Genomic DNA, 18,676 nt, shown 5'->3' with positions numbered 1-18,676 from the left:
TGCTTTAACACAGTTTCGAGAGCTATGTATGAAATGTGTTTAGTGCAAACTTCAGGCCAACTTGACAAGGACATAAAATGGAACCATGTGCAATGGAAAGAAAGGGACACATGTAGCAGCTTTCATAAGAATTGGATGTTTTCCATGTCGGTTGTACCAGTGTGCAATCCCACCAACCATGCACAAAGGATCCCTTTTCTCTACATTCTCACTAACACTTGTTATTTGTTGGGATTTTGATAATAGCAAATCTAACAGATGTGAGGTGATATCTGACTGTGGTTTTGATCTGCATTTCCCTGATGATTGGCAGTGTTGAACATCTTTTCATATGTAATTGAAGCATCCATCTTATATAAAAACTGCTGTTTGAAATTTTAACCCTGCTATTTGGCTTCTGTAAATGCTTGCTTGCTTAAATAATAAGGAAAATAAGACTACTCCCACTTCAGAGAGGCCATTATATCTTCCCCGGACGAAGTTATCAGTGCTGGCACCAGGCCAGGCCTTTGGTTGAGGTCTCAAGGCCCCAACACATAGGGGCTCTTTAAGAACTTGCAAAGGGGGCCGGAAACACCCCATATTTGGGAGACAAAGAAGGTAAAAACATATAAATAGGGAAAGTTCCTCCATGTTGGGGCCCAGAATTTGAGACATTTTCCTCTGGACCCGTGCATAATAAATGTAACTCCATCTCTCTAAGTATTGCTTGGTTCTTCTCCGGTTTTCTGTAACATAATTATTGTCCATCTGTATATCTTCTTTGGAAAAATATAGATTTAGGTCCTTTTCCCATTTTTAGTTGAATTATTTGGGGGGTTTTGAGGTTTTTTAAAAAAATGTACTTTAGATATTAACCCCTTATCAGATATGTCATTTGCAAATATCTTCTCCCACTTAGTGGGTTGCCTTTTGGTTTTGTTGATGGTTTCTTTCACTGTAGAAACACTTTTTAGTTTGATACAATCCTATTTGTTCATTTTGGCTTTTGTTGCCCTTGCGTGGGAGACATACCCAGAAAATATTGCTAAAACTAATGTCAAAAAGTTTACAATCTATGTTTTCTTTTAGGATTTTTTATGGTTTCTAGTCTTACATTTAGGTGTTTAACCCATTGAGTTTATTTTTGTGTATAAAATAGTACAAGTGTGTAAAAAACTGGTAGTTTCATTTCTTTGCATCTAGCTTTCTAATTTTCCAGCACCATTTAATCAAGAGAGACTGTCTTTTCTCAACATATATTCTTGTCTCCTTTGTCATAGATTAATTGACTGTATAAGTGTGGGTTTATTTCTGTGCTCTCTGTTCCCTTGATCTATGTTTTAGTGCCAATACCATACTGTTTTACTATAGCTTTGTAGTAAAGTTTAATATTAGGGAGCATGATACCTTCAAATTTATTCTATTATTTAAAAAAGTAATCTTGGAAGAGTGATTCTTTTTGTTCTTGGAGAGTAGAAGTGTGTGTGTTGGGAGAGGGCAGGAAGGAAGGGATTACGGTTGCAGGGAATTAGAAAGATTTTATTTTAAAACAAAATTTGTGATTGTCTATCAAAGACACATGGAAAATACTAGTATAGAAAATCATGCTGCCTTGGGTCACTTGAAGGTAGGACAGGAGAAACATTTTTGGCATTTCCAACAATAATTATGAAATTAACTGACCAAGCGCCTTTTACACCTGTAGTTTTGATGAGCTGCGATGAAAATGTCACAAAGTAAACTACAACATGACTTGCTGTTGTTCCAATGCTCATAAAAAATTGTCTCTGACAATTCCAATCCCTCTTAACAGGCCCCAGGGTTATACTTCTCCAGCGTCGGTATGATGATTTAGCTTTAAAATGCATGTTGTACTTAAAGATGCATTCAGTACCTTTTCGCCTACAGGAGTAAAGATTTAAACAAATTATTACTCATTTACAGTTTTGGTACTTACAGTAATCCTCAGGTAAATCTCAGAGTTCTAAGTATGTACTTTGTAAAATATATAGCTTAAATGCATTGAGTAAATCTATGCTTAGTGCTTATTTCTTATTTTTATTCAAGTCGTTTGTTTTGTTTCACATGAGTACAGAGCAATGCTAAATTTGGGTAAGTTTAAAGTAAATTTGTGATATTTAAATTTTTTATTATAAATTATACTTTAATTTGAGATTTAATGTTGACTCTCATCATAAGCAACTATAACAAACATACTTGTTTTCATTGCTTCTGTTTTTTTATTAATATAACAGGTAGTATGGACATTTTACTTAACCTAGAGAGTTATATTAACTTTTATGTCAGATGCCAAAGATCTGTATTTAGTGAACTTTTGTGAGTGTCCCCCCCACGTCCCGCGTGGTTCAGGGTTTCAGGGTTCGGGCTCTGGAGGAGGCCACATGCAAATGAAAGAGACTAGAAAATAGTAATTTGGAAATATTGGGGGCCAGGCAGGAGCCCAGCTCAAGAGGAGGGACTCCGCTTTGCTCTGGCCTTGCTATCCCTTTTATTCAGGTTTTGGGATACACCCATAGCCCTTAGGCAGGCAATTCCAGTAATAGCCAATCAGCAAGGATTTACATAAAACTAAAAGGTGAAAGTTGCTTCAGCTACCATTGTCTCAACTAAACAGTGGGTGCTTGGCTCTGACCTTTCAGAGCTTCAAGGTTGACCAGCCTTCCGGGTTCCTTGTCCACAGCTCTCTGCTAGTGAAGACAATGGGCGGCTTCCAACAAACTTTGGTTAAGGTAGAAAGGGAAGCAGCATTAATTGGTTGCCTACCAAATAACCACTTTATGAAAATATCTTTTTTCACAGATGCTGTTGGATGAAGGTAGATAACTTGTCCAAATCACAGCATTAATGATCTACACCAACATTAATTTTTCTTTTATTAAAAATTTCAAGTATATAAAAAAATAGAAATAACAGGATAACTCTTATGTACCCATTGCTCACTTTAAAAAATTGTCTTGACCAATTTTATTTCATCTACCCTCCTTCCCACTTTTCCTCTCTCCCTGTTTTATTTAGAAGCAAATCTAAATACTTAAATCTAAAAGCAAACAATTATTAAATCACCCACAATACTATTCAAACACTTGCAAATTATAATTCCTTAGTGTTATTAAATATGAGGGGCTCAATTTTCTCTGCCTCAGTTTTCACTTTGTTTGAGTTATGATTGAAATAAGGTTGAAATTGGTTCATGCAATTATTCTATTTTAACCTAGAGTTTCCTTTCTTCTACCTCTTTCATTCACCTTATTTTTGGGGCAATTTTATTGTTAAAATAACAGGATTCTTTGGTAGACTATTCCATAGTCTGATTGCACCCTTCTTATGTTATTTAAGATGTTATGCTGCCCCTGTATGTTCTATAAAGTGACTATTCAATTTAGAGGCTTGATAAAGTAGGGGTTTTAGATTTTAAAAGATTCATTTATAGGTGATTTTGAATACTTATATCAAGAAGGACCCATTGTGTGCTTTTTCTCTTTTTTTTTTCAGTCATTATTATTTTATCATGGGCTAAAAAATCATGACATCATAATTCTGCTACTCTTTACTTACTAGCTGCAACAATTTTATGACAGAAAAATTTCCCTCAACTGTTTTGTTTCTCTGAGGTACAGTTCATATAGAAATCTCGGATTAATGTTTGATAGTTTTCCTTTATCCAGTTTTTTTAAATGGAGTTAATTATATATAGCATCTTCCTTGAATTACCAAGGGGTTGTTTTTAAAAAGCATTTTAAGCTTATGGATTTAAAAGTACTTGAGTTAGACTTCCATTAAAAAAATTTAGTAATATTAATAGAATCATTGTTAGATAAATGGTAGAATACTATGCAAACTTTCTGTACATTGCTTATTCACTTAGGTATATGCACCAGGGATTAATCCATAGTTATATATACTAGTTATTACTTATTACTTTAACAAATATGTATATTTCATTTTATGGATGTGAAATAATTTATTGAAATTCCTATTAATGGCTACTCTCAGCCATTTGTTGTTGTAAAGTATAGTGGTCCAATTGACAGATATTTGCATATATCTTTTCAATGTTTTCCATGGTATCTTTAGGAAGTTTTCTAGGAGAGAGATTGCTATACCAGAGGTTAGAGCGTTTACGATTTTGTTAGCTATTGCAAAATTCCCTTTCCTATGGGGATACCATTTTGCATTCCCTCCAGCAATGTCTGAGTGCCCCTAAGTCCTAAGCATTATCAAGAAAATCTATGTAACTTCTGGATTTTTTCAGTTGCAGTATTATCATCTTCAAGTTAGTCCAAATGAAAAGCCAATACTTTTTTGACTAATCTATATTGTCTTCTTTTACACTGAATTTATATTGTTTGTAATATAAAAGTAGGTCTTGCTGTGAAAACGAGTGTGTACTTCTTTATTTATTCCCAGACATTATTACAGTCTCTGCTAAAAGTAAACATGGGACTCTTCTACTGACCTTTTTTTTTTGTTTTTATGTATTTCAACACCATACCTGACTGTGATAATTAAAGTGTTCTAAAGACCATTTCTCAGGTGTCTCTGACCAGTTCAGTGTCTGCAGTCTGCCTGTTGGGCTCCTATGTAAATGTTCTCTTCTGATCAGTGTGACACTTTTGACTAAATTGCTTTGTGGGAGACTTCATTTTTCTGCTACGTTTACAGCACTGCTTCAGACAAAGAAAGCTTAGATGACTTTATAAAAAACCATGAAGAACACTTTTTTTTAAAAAAAAAAAAAAGGGCAAGACTAAACAGGGTTGGATTTCTCAGCTCTTTGAGTCACTAATATAATTTCTGATCATGATATATACTGCTTTCATTTATTGTCCTGAATTTCAATTTTTTGCCTCAAGCTAGTTATTTTTCCTTAAAGTGAATCATTGATTTGCTCTCCCTCAAGCTGAATTTCAGACTCACAACCTCCTGCAGCGATAGGCTGTGGTGACTATAGAATCAGTCAGGGAGTGAAGGCTGTTTTTAACTGTACATGCAACACAGACTTCTCTTTTCCAAATCATAGAAATACCCCAGACTCCCTTTAACAGAAAGCAAACAAAAGCAATAGTTCATGAACATACTTATACAGTGGGGTGTAGAAACCAAACACAGTGGCAGCCACTTAGGTATTTTAGATTTAGGTGCATTCCTTTTTAATAGAAATACAAATAAGCCCAGCTTCCCAAAATTTAGGTACTGCCTTCGATTTCATGAGAAGTTTTTGCAGAGGAACATGCTTTTATATTATCAAGGGATACGTAAATGACTTTAATTTCTACTGATTCAGTATGAAACCAAGTATACATATTAACTCCATTAAGTTCAATTCAATAATATTTACAGTTGCTAAATACAAGAGGAGTTATGGGAGGTGTTATGAAGAATACAGAGATAAATAAGTCATGATCTCTGAGTTCAAAAACAGCACTCCAACCTCCCTTTTCCCAAATTAACACAGTATCTCCTGTTGATCTTTCAAAATCCTTTTACAACATGTCCTTTGTTGTAATATGCAGTTCCCATAGGATGATTGTGGGGATTGTGTTGGAAACATTAAATGCCACTTCATTCCTGTATCTCTAAAATGGGGCTACAGTATTTTGATCTATTTGAAACACATTTAATTTAGATTTTTTTTGGCTAAGCTATTCTCAAAATATGTCCAGACATATTTTGTCCAGGTAGACAAATGAAAATATTACTGCTAGCAGCATGAAGTAGGGAACACTGGTTGCTAAATCCATTTCTGGGTCAAACATCATGTTATATGTTCTTAATATATGGGGGGAAACAGAATAGAAGGGTAGTATCATGAATTAGTGTCAAGTGTTAGAATGTGGTTGACCCAGTGAGGTGGGACATCAGGAAGGAAAACAAGATTTGGATGCAAGTTATAGGATCTCCTCCTCTAGGGAGAACATAAAATACCAAGAATTTCCATAGTTTTTATCTTGAAAAATGAAAGTAGTGTAATAAACTTTTTTTGATGTCTTTATTGGTAAGCCAGTTTCTCTGCCTGCCATAAGGTTTTTCCATGTGAAATAAGCTGAGAAAGAAAATATACAATGTAGATGAAATTTCTGCTAGAGGAGAAGGGGAAGTATAATAAAAATCTGCTACTTCTGACCCCAGGGAATTATGGGGACAAAGTGAGCTGAGGTAAGAGAAACATCTGTCTGTGATGTGTGAGTCCCAATGTCCTCCCTCTAAATAAAATCCTAGAATAAAAAGTACTTCAGATGTCAGAGGGCCACATTGAAACTGGAGAGACTTTGCCTCCTCTTTCCAATTGGGATTATGTAGGGACGACTGGTAGTAACTGTGGTCTGGATTGACCCAGTCTGTCAGCTTGAGAACAGATACTGTAGTCGGGTAGAGAAGACCTACTAAGCACTCATGAGGTACCCTTGGCTGTCTTTGGTTATGAGGCATACACTTCCCTTTTATCAGAATGTCCTCCTTACAACTTTCCAAACAAGTCTCTTGTGCTCCCCAACAAGGCACCAGAGTTCCTTCCTTGTGCCATCCTGGGGGCATGGGGGAGAATACTAAAGGTAATGAGAGTCTGTGGGCATGCTATGGATCAGAGCCCAGATGACTCTACAGTGCATGCTGTCGGGCAGACTGTCTGTAGGAACTTGTGATGAACAAACGTGGAGACAGAATGTTCGCAATTTCAGTGAGAGTACCAAGGTGGGACCCACTCAGACATAAGATCTCACTGAGGCCCAACAGGAACCCACATATTACCCAAGGATGGAAAGGTTTACAATAATGCCTCAGAAATCCCAGCCAGTACCGACATAAGAACCAGCACAAGGCAAGGTTGTTTCCTTTCTGCTGATGTTATGAAGTCAAAGAAAGTACCTTTAACAAACCTAGATGCCTTCTTGGAGTGGAGCAAATACAGAGTGGAGTATCATATACAAGAGGTTCAGTGTTAGACTATACTGTTATAAAAACATTTTACATGTTGTGCAAGTTTAATATTTATGTTTACTCCACTGCTTAGAAAGTAAGATCAGTAAAAGATAAAAGAAGATATATTTTCTTTAGCACATCTAAGTGCAGTGTAAATAAACGTGTAATCCATTAGAATTAGATTATGGCTCTTTGTCATCAATACTTTATATACAGTGGGATGTAAGTGACTTGAGGGCAGAAAGCTATCTTATTTTTCTTTGGAAGCTGTTGTGAAGAGCATAATATTTGGCAAATAAAACAGTGTTTGTTAGATTGAAATGAATGCATTGCCATCAAGAGCATTTTCTTTGAAATCTGGGTTCCCTTGTGCTTGGGCTGAACAACTGTAGGCTAGAATTCTAGTAATTTCCAGAGATTCTGAATCTTGAAGGATTGGTTCAAAGGCAATCGAAACAGAAGTATGAGAATAAGCAAAGCATAGAAATAAGAAAATGGGAAAGTGTGTTTGCAAAATGGTGAGTTCTCCCCTTTGGCTGATTAGAGGTTATCATTGTCAGAATTAAGTTCCATTAATAATGTTAACAGTTACAATTTACAGAGCACCTTTGCCATTAGCATGTTACTGTGCTTTGCAATTTTCACCCTTCATTTCAATGAACAAACCTATGGCAATGGGTAATGCTGTTATATTGGTCAGGTTCCAATTAGGATACAGAAATCACACAGTAATTTAAACAGGGAAGGTTAAATATAGAGTTAGTAACTATAATATGGGATTAGCTAGTATGGAGAAAAGACAACTAAAGAATTCCAGAATAGCAAATATACTCTTAACTAGGGCTAACACTCAAGACCCAAGAAAGAGGGCAGCCATAGCTCACTGGATGGTGGAAGCTGACTGAGGTGTTGCAATCAGGACTCGCTGGGAATCTTTCCCTGGGATGATGGTGATGCTGTCCATGGGGAATTTCAGAGCCTCGGAACTGTGCAAAGCCAAGGGAAAGCTGTTCATGGGGATGTGTGTGGATGGTAGCACCTTCTGCAAAGCTGCCCCAGTGGGTGTGAAAGGGAGCTGCTCATGGACAGGTACTTCATGCTGCTTGCTAAAAGGTGCCATTTAATCAGGGAAGGTTAAACATAGAGTTAGTAACTGAAATAGGAGATTGGCTAGTGTTGTTAATTATCCTCTGTGTTCTGCAGGTTAGGTATTTGTAACATGGAAATTATAATGGTTACTTATGACATGGGGTTATAAGGAGTAACAAAAATCTTATATGTATATATATAATAAAAATAAATTCTTGCTATTATCATACTTTCATGCTCACAGCACAGTTTACTCTATGGAAATCTAGGTGAGAAATCCTACAGGAGCTGTCAAAGGTGTTTTTCAGCTCATCTTGTTAGGTACCTCTTAAATTTATGCCTAATACAAAGAATAAAATGAATAAACACACAAGGAAACAGGAAGTCACTGTATCTAAGGAAGTTGACCAATAAAAGCAGAAAATGAGAGCAATATTCCTGCTTTCCAAATTTTAGCACAGTAATTAACAAATATTTCCACATGCACAATTTGAAAGACCTTATTTTACTGTATTTAATTACTTTATGTGAATAACAAGAAACAATAAATTACAGGAGTCAGTGGGACATCATTGAAGCCTGAATATTACCTGAATGTAAATGAGATCTGTGAAGGGTAAGAGAAAATAATAAGCAGATATCTAAGGAACAATAACCAGCTTCTTGTGCATAATCACTTTTGTAAGTGGTATTTACCAAATGTATTTGTAAAAATTTAATTAAATTTTTTTTCTCAATGTAATTTTAATATAGACACAGTATCTTGAAACAACTATCCTGGAATGCTTCACATGATCCCAACCTATATTATATTTATGCTTTTAAAATAATTTCCATGTAAGTTATCTTAAACTAGAGGCCCAGTGCACGAAATTCATGCATGGGGGAGGGGGTTGTCCCTCAGCCCAGCCTACACCCTCTACAATCTGGGACCCCTCAAGGGATGCCCGACTGCCCATTTAGGCCCGATCCCAGTGCTGGCCTGATTGCTCACAACTGCTCTCCCCTGCCGGCCATCTTGTGGCAGCCATCTTGTATCCACATGGGGGCAGCCATCTTGGTGTTGGAGTGATGGTCAATTTGCATATTACTCTTTTATTAGATAGGATAGTTCTCACAACTATTATTGGTGGAAGTGGAGTTCTTGGGGTACCCCAAGGAAATGAATTTCCTGAGGCCCCCATGGGAGAATGGCATTTGGTGGAAAGCTTTATTGATGATGTAGAATTAAGGGGGCTCCCCTTAAGGTCTCCTCTCTGTCTCACCATGGAAGAAGTCCAATCTTATCTTCAGTAGGGCCAGCATTAAGGCCACTGCCCAGAATTTCTGTTCCATATTAAGTACAGTCCAGTCCAGCATCTGGCTAGCTTACTTAGCCTGTGTTCCCAGCTATAGTTCATTGTGTATGAAGTCATGAGGCTGCTTACGGCCACATGGCTATGGAGAGAGAATGGAGGAACTCATGAGGCGAGTGTGGGTCACAAAGCAAGAGAGAGCAGGAGAGAGCAAGAGCAAACAAGAGTGAGGGAACTCTTTGTCTGGGGATTTTAACCAGGAGCTTCTTCAAATTAACCAGTTAACTTTCCAAGATTTCACACACTTCTGATGGGATCCACCCTCTAGCCAGTCCACTGTTCCCCAGGCTAGACTGACAGACAAGCACTTCCCCTGTGTCATCCCAACTTTTGTGCATGTGCCTATTTCTCTCTTTACCCCCCAATAATTTAGTAACAGATGGGGGAAGGGAGGGGTGTTAACCCCCTTGGGGGAACAATGCTGTGTGAAGTGTAGTTTCCTGGTGAAGCCTCCCAGGTAACTATGCTTACAATGTCTGACTTCCCTTTGCTCTCTTCCTTTTATTAATATTAATAGCTAGCTAATTATGACCATAATGCAACCACATGAGAGTTAATAGAACAAAAGTGAAACATCCTTTTTTTTCCTACCAGGCTAAAGAAATGAATGAACTTATAAAGACCCTGTAGAGGACACTTTGCTCCTTCCTCATTTATAGTTTTGTGGAGCTCTAGATCTGATTAGGAATTAGATAAGTTCAGTTTCATTCAGAATTTCTAGATCTATTCATAACTCTTCAATACCACTTACATGGAACTTCTGAGACTTTCCAAGGTGTGGAGCAAAAAATCACTGTGGGCTTTGTCTAACAAACTAGACTCTGTTAGTTGGGTATATTCTGGGCATTTGTCCAAAGATATTCAATGCAGTGACAAATACGGGTTTTAAACAGTCAGTCGGATCTTATTCAACTAGCCTCCCTAAAATCTATAGCTGTTTTGTCTGTCATATGGTTACCATCAAGATTCTGTCCAAGAAAAGGAGTACATGAGCCATGGATTTTAGCCTCCCCCAGTGAGTGAAAGTGTGTTTGATTACAGAGTTGAGAGAAGAAGGCTGACATGTAAGTAAGAGATGCAAGCCCCTGCTGGATCTTGCTATACTAGTATATCTGCCTTGAAAATAGGTTGCAATGGGGCTTTTATTTACATAAGATAACATGCTTATCTGGTCTTTGTTGACCCTAAAGCAAAAAACTCTCTTAAGACTTTTCAAAAAAATTCACACTTCCATTAACATTCCTATTCTCCCATTTTTTTGGTGAAATAAAGAAATCATACTAAGTATCTGAGAAGGAAATAAATGCCATAGAATTACAGGCCATTTGTCTCCTTTTTAATTTTATTGTTTAATTTTCTATTAAACTTCAAGATACTCATATGTTACTTTAGTCAACCAGTTTCAGAAGGAAGTTAAGGAAGACTTTGAGGTTCCGGTCAGAAGGGCCTTTCCTTGAACTCATCCTATAGATGACCAGGAATGGCAGATAATGTTGTCTTTTTCTTCCTTCTGGAAGGCACTGATCCAATAGCTGATAAAAGCTCTTAAGATGATTCACCTGGCCCGCCACTCACTTGACTCCACTTCTCCTGCTAGAGGAAACTTTAGTGTATATAAGAAACACCTGAGATTCTTTTAAAAAAATATATATATTTTATTGATATTTTTTCATTTTTTTATTGTTTAAAGTATTACATACAGTAGTACATATATCTCCTTTTTTTTCCCCATTGACCTTCCTCCAGCCTCCCCTAACCCCTGTTGCATGCCCTCATCCCGCCACCCCCCAGTGTCTGGTGTCAATTTGTTGTGCTTATATGCATGCATACAAGTCCTTTGGTTGATCTCTTCCCACCCCCTCCCAACACTCCCCTCCCTTCCCGCTGTAATTTGACAGTCTGGTGCTTTACTGCCTCTGTATCTATCTTTTTGTTCATCAGGTTATAATGTTCTTTATTATCCACAAATGAGTGAGATCATGTGGTATTTTTCTTTCATTGCCTGGCTTATTTCACTTAACATAATGCTCTCCAGGTCCATCCATGCTGCTGCAAATGGTAAGAATTCCTTCTTTTTTGTAGCAGCATAGTATTCCATTGTGTAGATGTACCATAATTTTCTTTTTTTTTAATTTTATTTTATTGTTTAAAGTATTACATATAGTACTACATATATCTCCTTATTTTATTGATTTTTTACAGAGAGGAAAGGAGAGGGATAGAGAGTTAGAAACATCGATGAGAGAGAAACATCGATCAGCTGCCTCCTGCACACTCCCTACTGGGTATGTGCCTGCAACCAAGGTACATGCCCTTGACCGGAATCGAACCTGGGACCCTTGAGTCTGCAGGCTGACGCTCTATCTACTGAGCCAAACCAGTTAGGGCATGAGATTCTTGTTTAAAATGCAATTTCCTGGGTTCCGCCTTCAGAAATCTGATTCAGTATATCCTGGTAGCACCCAAGAATCTGCATTTACTAAGGATCCTAGGTGACTGTGATGCTAGAGAGCAGGGCCACACTGAGAAAAACTGCCCTGATAGGTGTTTTTCTTCTCATAATCTTGCAGTGGAATCATCTCTCCCAAAGGACTGCTTTGGCTATATACATTTATAGCCACTTGAGGGGCTGATAAGAACAGCTGAGGAGTCCTGAATAGTGTTTAATTGTAGGAAAGCTAATTAGCCTCTCAAACGAAAGAGATAATAAATTATGGATTGTAACTTATTTTAAAAGCCACAGATCAAATGGACAGCACAATGAGGTGTAAATGGTTTAACTTGATTAACATACTTCAGAGCTCATCGAACCTATCGTTTTTCTTTTCCATCTCATTTCTTCCTCCTTGATCTTTTCTTCCTCCTATTTTCAATAGATTACCTATGTGTCTCTTCCTCATCTTTTCTCTCATTTTATGTGGAACCTCCTCAACCTTTTATTTTTCCTTTCACTTCCATCAGGTTGTTATTTTTATATCCCTTTCAAATCTATTTCTTTTTCACTTTTTCTTCTCCCTCTTCCCCCTCTCAAAAAAGTTGTCTTTCCACCCTATATCCATATTGTCCACGAAAACAACCTGTTCCTGATAACATTCCAATTGAGTAATAGTGTTCAGAATAATATTATTGATGATCAAATGTGAATTTATATGGGAGTATTTTGAAAATTAATTAGGATTTATTAAGCTAAACATAAAGGTTTGGTGTGGGTTGCAAAATGAGCAAAAATGATGTTTGGGGTTGAATTCAAGATTGCCTCCACAAATATTGAGAAGAATACACATATGATAAGGGTACAACAAAGTGGGGCTCTCCGTGTTCCTCCTGGAGGAACCTCAAAGTTACACAGCCAAGATGCTCACAGGCAGGAAGGAGGCAATGGGCCAGGGGAGCTCAGAGATGAGGTCTGTGCTCTTATTCCACTGGGAGGAGCACAGGGAAGAACGTATTAGCACTCAGGGAAATTTTGAAAATTTTTAATCTTAAGAGACTTAAAAAAATGTAATCTTAAGGGATTTAAGAAATCTTGAGACTTAATCTTAAGAGATTTAAGAAAATTCTGCTTGAAGGATTTCAAGAAAATTTCTGCCCTTACATCTTTACATCCTATTTCTTCTCTACTTATTGCAACAGTATTGGTTTACAGAAGCTCTGACCTACCTGTAGTCTCCATAGATAAGGTTGTCCTATCTCATACAATTTGCTTACATGAAATATAACTCATAAAATGGAAGCAGGGTAAGTACTTAGTTATTTCCTCTACCAATTTTCAATACAGTGAGTGGGTACTCTAATAATCTCCATGAGTTTTAAAATATTATCGTGAACTGACTCAACTTCATTTGTTTGACATAAGTCTGTAAATTGCAGTTATTATCATTATTATTATTTTGATGTTCTAGCAGTTCCATCCTTCAGCAGTGAGAGCCTATCCTCAGGTTGGTTTCTGTGTACTTTTGACACAGTAGCCTTTGTTTTCTGTCAAAATAGGCTTTCCCATAGGTCTCTTATATATTACCTGATCCAGCTGAAATCAGTTAATTGTCCAAGAAGCCTGGTCCCCTTTTAGTAAGAAAAATATAATTATAAATTTCATAATCTAAAAGCTTCCTGGTATCTTAACCACTTGATTCAAAGCCAAAAGAATAATGGAGAAAAAGAACAACATAATCAGACATTAGTTTGTGTAAGTACTTTAGGAAATCAAGAAAGCTTTAGACAAATCATTAAAAAATATATTTGCACCCTGGCCCGTGTGGCTTAGAGTGTCGGCCCTAGCATCAAAGGGTCACGGATTCCATTACCAGTCCAAGGCATATACCTGGATTGCAGGTTCCATCCCTGGCCTGGTGGGGGCTCCTGCGGAAGGCAACAGGTCGATGTGTCTCTTTCACATCAATGTTTCTCCCTCTCTCCTCCCTCCCTTCTACTCTCTCTAAAAATAAATGGAAAAAATATCCTTAGGTGAGAATTAACAACAAAAAAAATATTTACAACACATTTAATGTTTTATTCTAACTACCCTTTTCCTTGTATTTTGATTTGACATCTGTCCTCATTTTGCAGACACCTGTATTTACTGTCTGTTTTTCTTATCGAGTCTAATTAATTTTATTAACTGTGAAAAATAAAATTGCCACCGTAAGTGAATTGGACAGTCTCAGCCAATTTTTTTTTGTTATTGTTTATCCAGTTTATCAGTATGCTGAATAATGTGGGAACATAGATTTAGGCTGAAGAGCTGGCTCATTAATCATCTACTACCATAATCTCTCTTTTAAGTAGTAAAGCTTTTGTTAATGAAACTGTTGGGTAGTGAAAAACACCTAATGAGCCCTTCAATTTTGCATTGGTGTGTTAGACAGCAAAGATGTATACAGAGAACTGGGTGTTGTAGAGCTATAAGATATGAAAGAAATTCTTATTTCCTATCTTAGGTGAAGAAATAGATATCCAAAGAGATTGCGTAATTTTCTCAGTGCCACATAGTTTGTATAAGAAAACATTTTTTTAGAAATTAGACTATTAATAAAATGCTCCCCTCTCCCTTCAATATCAAAGTTTACTTGAAGGAAAATAGGTGATTGGTTAACTTTATTTTAAACCCCACTTACATGGAAGTAAAATAAATACCAAAGTATTTATTTGAAATAAGTAATTATATGTGCAGGGAAAAAATACAATTATATAGTATTATCATCTTGGAATTTATTCTTGAGAAATTTTCAGGAAAAGACAATATGGTTGAGAAATTTTTTATGTGATAATAGAAATGTTTACATCCTCAAATCAGAATCTATAAGTCAATTTATCACTTTTTGAAGGTATATTTTAAATCATGTACCCTGTCTAAAAATGACTCATAAGTTTCCTTACAGTACAATTCCATTTGGTGTACAAAATTCAAAGTAGAAAATTAAATCTAAATAATAGATTCTTTTCAAAGAAATCTGTTTTATTTTCTCCCAAAGATACATAGCAGAAAGCAGACTTAACATGTTAGAATGGTTTGTAATTTTCATAGTATGTGCTTATCACCAATATGATTCTCTATTAAAAAAACAAACATGTTATTTTAAACATATATAGAGACATGTCTTTATTCTCCTTTTATTTAGAGATAATAACATGATGACCCTTACATTTAGTGGAAATATTAAGTAAAATATACATAAATACTTTGCCAAACAATGTGGGAGATACCATGATCACAGAGTCCCTGACCTAGAGGAATGGTAAGAATAAATGCATAACCACAATATGAGAGGTGGATAGAAATGTGGCCTCACATTCTTTGTGTCATGATGAAGTCTACTTGTTCCATTTTTGAATGGAAACTGTCCCTGTGATTTTCTTTGACCAGTAGAATGAGAGAAGTGATGTAATGAAGTGACTGTCATGTAAGGAAGGTATTAGTTACTGGAGGTGAGAAGCCACATGGGAAAAAGCCAAGCTGCCCTAGTTGATGGAAAGCACGAACTGCCAGATGTGAACTGAATGCAAGGGCTGTTGTAGCAAAATCCCAAATGAGTTTAATGTTTGGGACCAGGTGACAGATAAAGGTGAGGAGACTGAAGGTAGAGACTAGGAAAGTGGAGAAGGAACTGTTGGAAGCTAGAGAAAGTGCAACCTGCATCGTATGTGGCGATACAGTTGTCAAAACTATCACTTGTGGTAATTCTAAAGATAGATATTATATCAAATACCCTATGGGTTTAAGGAGATAGCTATACAGATACTGAAGGTACTCATTAGCTTTCCCTAGCTGTGTATGATTTGTGGGAAGCTGGAGATGAACTAAAGAAGGAACTCTTTGATTTGTAAGTAAATTTTAGAAGAAAAACAGAAGGTCCTAGGATTGCTAAACCATAGAATAAAACAGTCTCTAATTTCCAGTCTCCTCAGCTGGTAAAAAAAAATAATCATCACCAACATAAATGAGGTGTAGAACCAAAGATCAAGCTAAATATTTTTCTGTGAGATGTTTTGTGACTTGTAAAATGTTTAAGGCCATGTTTTTTTGATCATTTCAGATAGGCAAATGGTCCTCTAGGTATCTTAAGGGCAATTTTCATACACAATCCAAAGTAGAGAAAGGTGCATTCCCCAAAGAATTATGGATATGGCTTTGGTTTTGAAGAGAATTGTATTAGTAAAATACTTCCAACTTGGACTAAAGGGGTAAGAAACTTAAAAAAGAAAAGCAGGTCATGGTAATTACTTAATTACAAACATGGGCTATAGAAAAGAAAAGCATCTTTGTGAGCAGAACCAAGAATCCAGAGAAGAAACCAAGGACTTAGGAGAATGGACTAAGGGACCATTCCTAAGGAGCACTGATGGGCCATGGTCAGAACATCCCCTGCCTTCAGACATAGGGCAACAGACAATAAGTGATGGGCTGGATTTTAGAATTATGTGCTCTGAATTAGCAAATTCTGTGTCTTTTGATTCTCTCTATTGAGGTTATGTGTTTCCATATTTCTACTGAGGTCATTCTGTCCCCATCATACCAATGTATGTTGGATGGATGGATGTGTGTGTGGGGAGGGGGTGATGGTGGTGGTGGTGGTCATGGTACATCACTTTTTTTTTTATATCACTTTTTATTTAGTTTACAAACCTCTGGACAAAATACAGGTAATTAGATACTGAACTTTGAGCCCATTGCTATTTATGGGTAAGACTTTTAGGAGTCTTGTGAAAAAAATTAATGTATTATTTATGTGGGAAAATTATAAATAATTATGACCAGAGGATGGATTGTGGTACATTTAATATGGCCATAAATTTTGTAGTTTCTTGCAGCAAGAAGTGGAGTCTTTTTACAGCTCTGTGAATCATAGCTGGCTTTGTGACTCACTGTGCCTATGACATGCAGCTGAAATGATGCGTGATCTCCAAAGTGTAGGCCTCTGAGTATAGGCCTTGCAGCTTTCTTCTCTGCCCTCATGAATGCTGCTCTGAGACCATGATATCACTAAGTCAGTGTAGCCCGTAGGAGGATAGAACAACATATCTAAATAAATAACCAAAGGCACACCTGCTGGTAGCCAAGTAATAGCTGCCAGACATAAGTGAAGCCATTTGGGACCTTCCCCTGAGCTGACTGCCCACAAGTGAGAAATGGCAAAATCAGCAGAGGAACCCCCCAGCCAATCTTCAGACACATGAGTAATAATAAATTGTTGTTATTCACTAAGGTTTGAGGGGAGTTTGTCACAAAGTGGTATCTAACTGGAAATAAGACAACAATGGTCTATGGAAGAGAAGAAAAGATATCTTATGTAAGGAAGGACCACATTCAGTTTAGGAGAAATAACAAAACATTCATGAAGCACGTGGTATTTGAGATTTGTACAAAAAGATATGGCCAAAAGATGAACTGGGGATGATAGAAGAGCTTTGAAGCCAGGATGTTGCATTTATACTCTGAAGTCCGTGGAAACCAGCACTGTTTATTTAGAGTAGCACAAACCCATGTGGTGCCAGGTATCAGGAGAGAAACTAGAACACTGAAGGCACCTCATGAAAGATAGTTGAATAAATGACATGGATTTCTTATCTATCAGATGTGACAACCAGTGAGATCCAACTTAATGTCAGTTTACTGGGAGAAAGTGTCAGTATGTCAGGATAAAACAGTTTAGTGTTCATCAGAGGGCCTGTGAACAGAAGTGAATAAAATGTCTTGGTGTAGAATACGGTGTTGAATATGGTGTTGAATACATTGGCACGCTGTGAACCTACATGGATAGGTTTTGAACAGATAAGGCTCAGGGGAAAGGCTGCAGTAAGAGTAAACAAGATGGCCTTCCTGACAAAGTGTGCCACTACGGTATGCATGGTCACAGGGCACTTTATGACACAAAGCGTACATGCGGAAAACATTCGTCCTCCTTGGTCATTTGGATTAATTTGCACCATAAATGCACCTTTTACCATCCTGTTCCCAGATTCATGGGTTGATATATGGCACTATTTAGGTCTTTATTTTCCCTCTTAACTTCTCCTGCGGGAGTCTTCCAGGGTGACCATACTGATTGATGACCACCCTCCCAGTGACTAACCTCACAAGTGCGTGTGTGGAGAGCTTTATGGCCCGTAGAACTCTGGGAACATTTCCAAACACTTTCATTTTGTTTCCCCTTGTTTTTTGCTCTCTTTCAAAGACAGAAGTTTGAACTCAGTTTCTTTCTTTATTTGACTTTGATAGAAAAACTACTCTTGAGTCTTGATTTAGCTACTACATCCTTGTTTCACTCTGTCAGCCAGTAGGCACTTTGCAGGTACTGTTATGGATCATTGGCTGTGTCTCAGGGTTTTGTATATTAGAAAGTCTCCATCCGTTTTTGTTTTTGTTGATGATATTTGGTTATATTGGTGTGTTAATTGTATTTCCTCTGCATTTTAATTTGCTGAATTGTCAGTAATGGTTTTTATCATATTCATTTCCTTGTTCTTGATTCTGTTTTCTAAGCTATTGCTAACTAAAACTGCCCTTCTCATTGCATAGTCCCCTACAATTAATGATACAATAGATGCTTTTTCAGTCATTAGGCTGAGGAATAGCACATATTAGTTATGAGTAACCTAGAACAAGGAGCAAAAGCTTTTACTTGAATTAAAGTCCCAGTAGCATAACTACTAAAATCCAAGTTTCTTTCTGTCTTCCCCCTTCCTTCCTTCCTTCCTTCCTTCCTTCCTTCCTTCCTTCCTTCCTTCCTTCCTTCCTTCCTTCCTTCCTCCCTCCCTTCCTTCCTTCCTTCTTCCCTTCCTCCCTTCCTCCCTCCCTCCCTCCCTCCCTTCTT

The sequence above is a fragment of the Cnephaeus nilssonii genome, assembly GCF_951640355.1.
Source record: "Cnephaeus nilssonii genome assembly, chromosome: 2".
NCBI lineage: Eukaryota > Metazoa > Chordata > Mammalia > Chiroptera > Vespertilionidae > Cnephaeus > Cnephaeus nilssonii.
The sequence above is the reverse complement of the archived record's forward strand: the minus strand, read 5'-3'. Positions refer to the sequence as shown.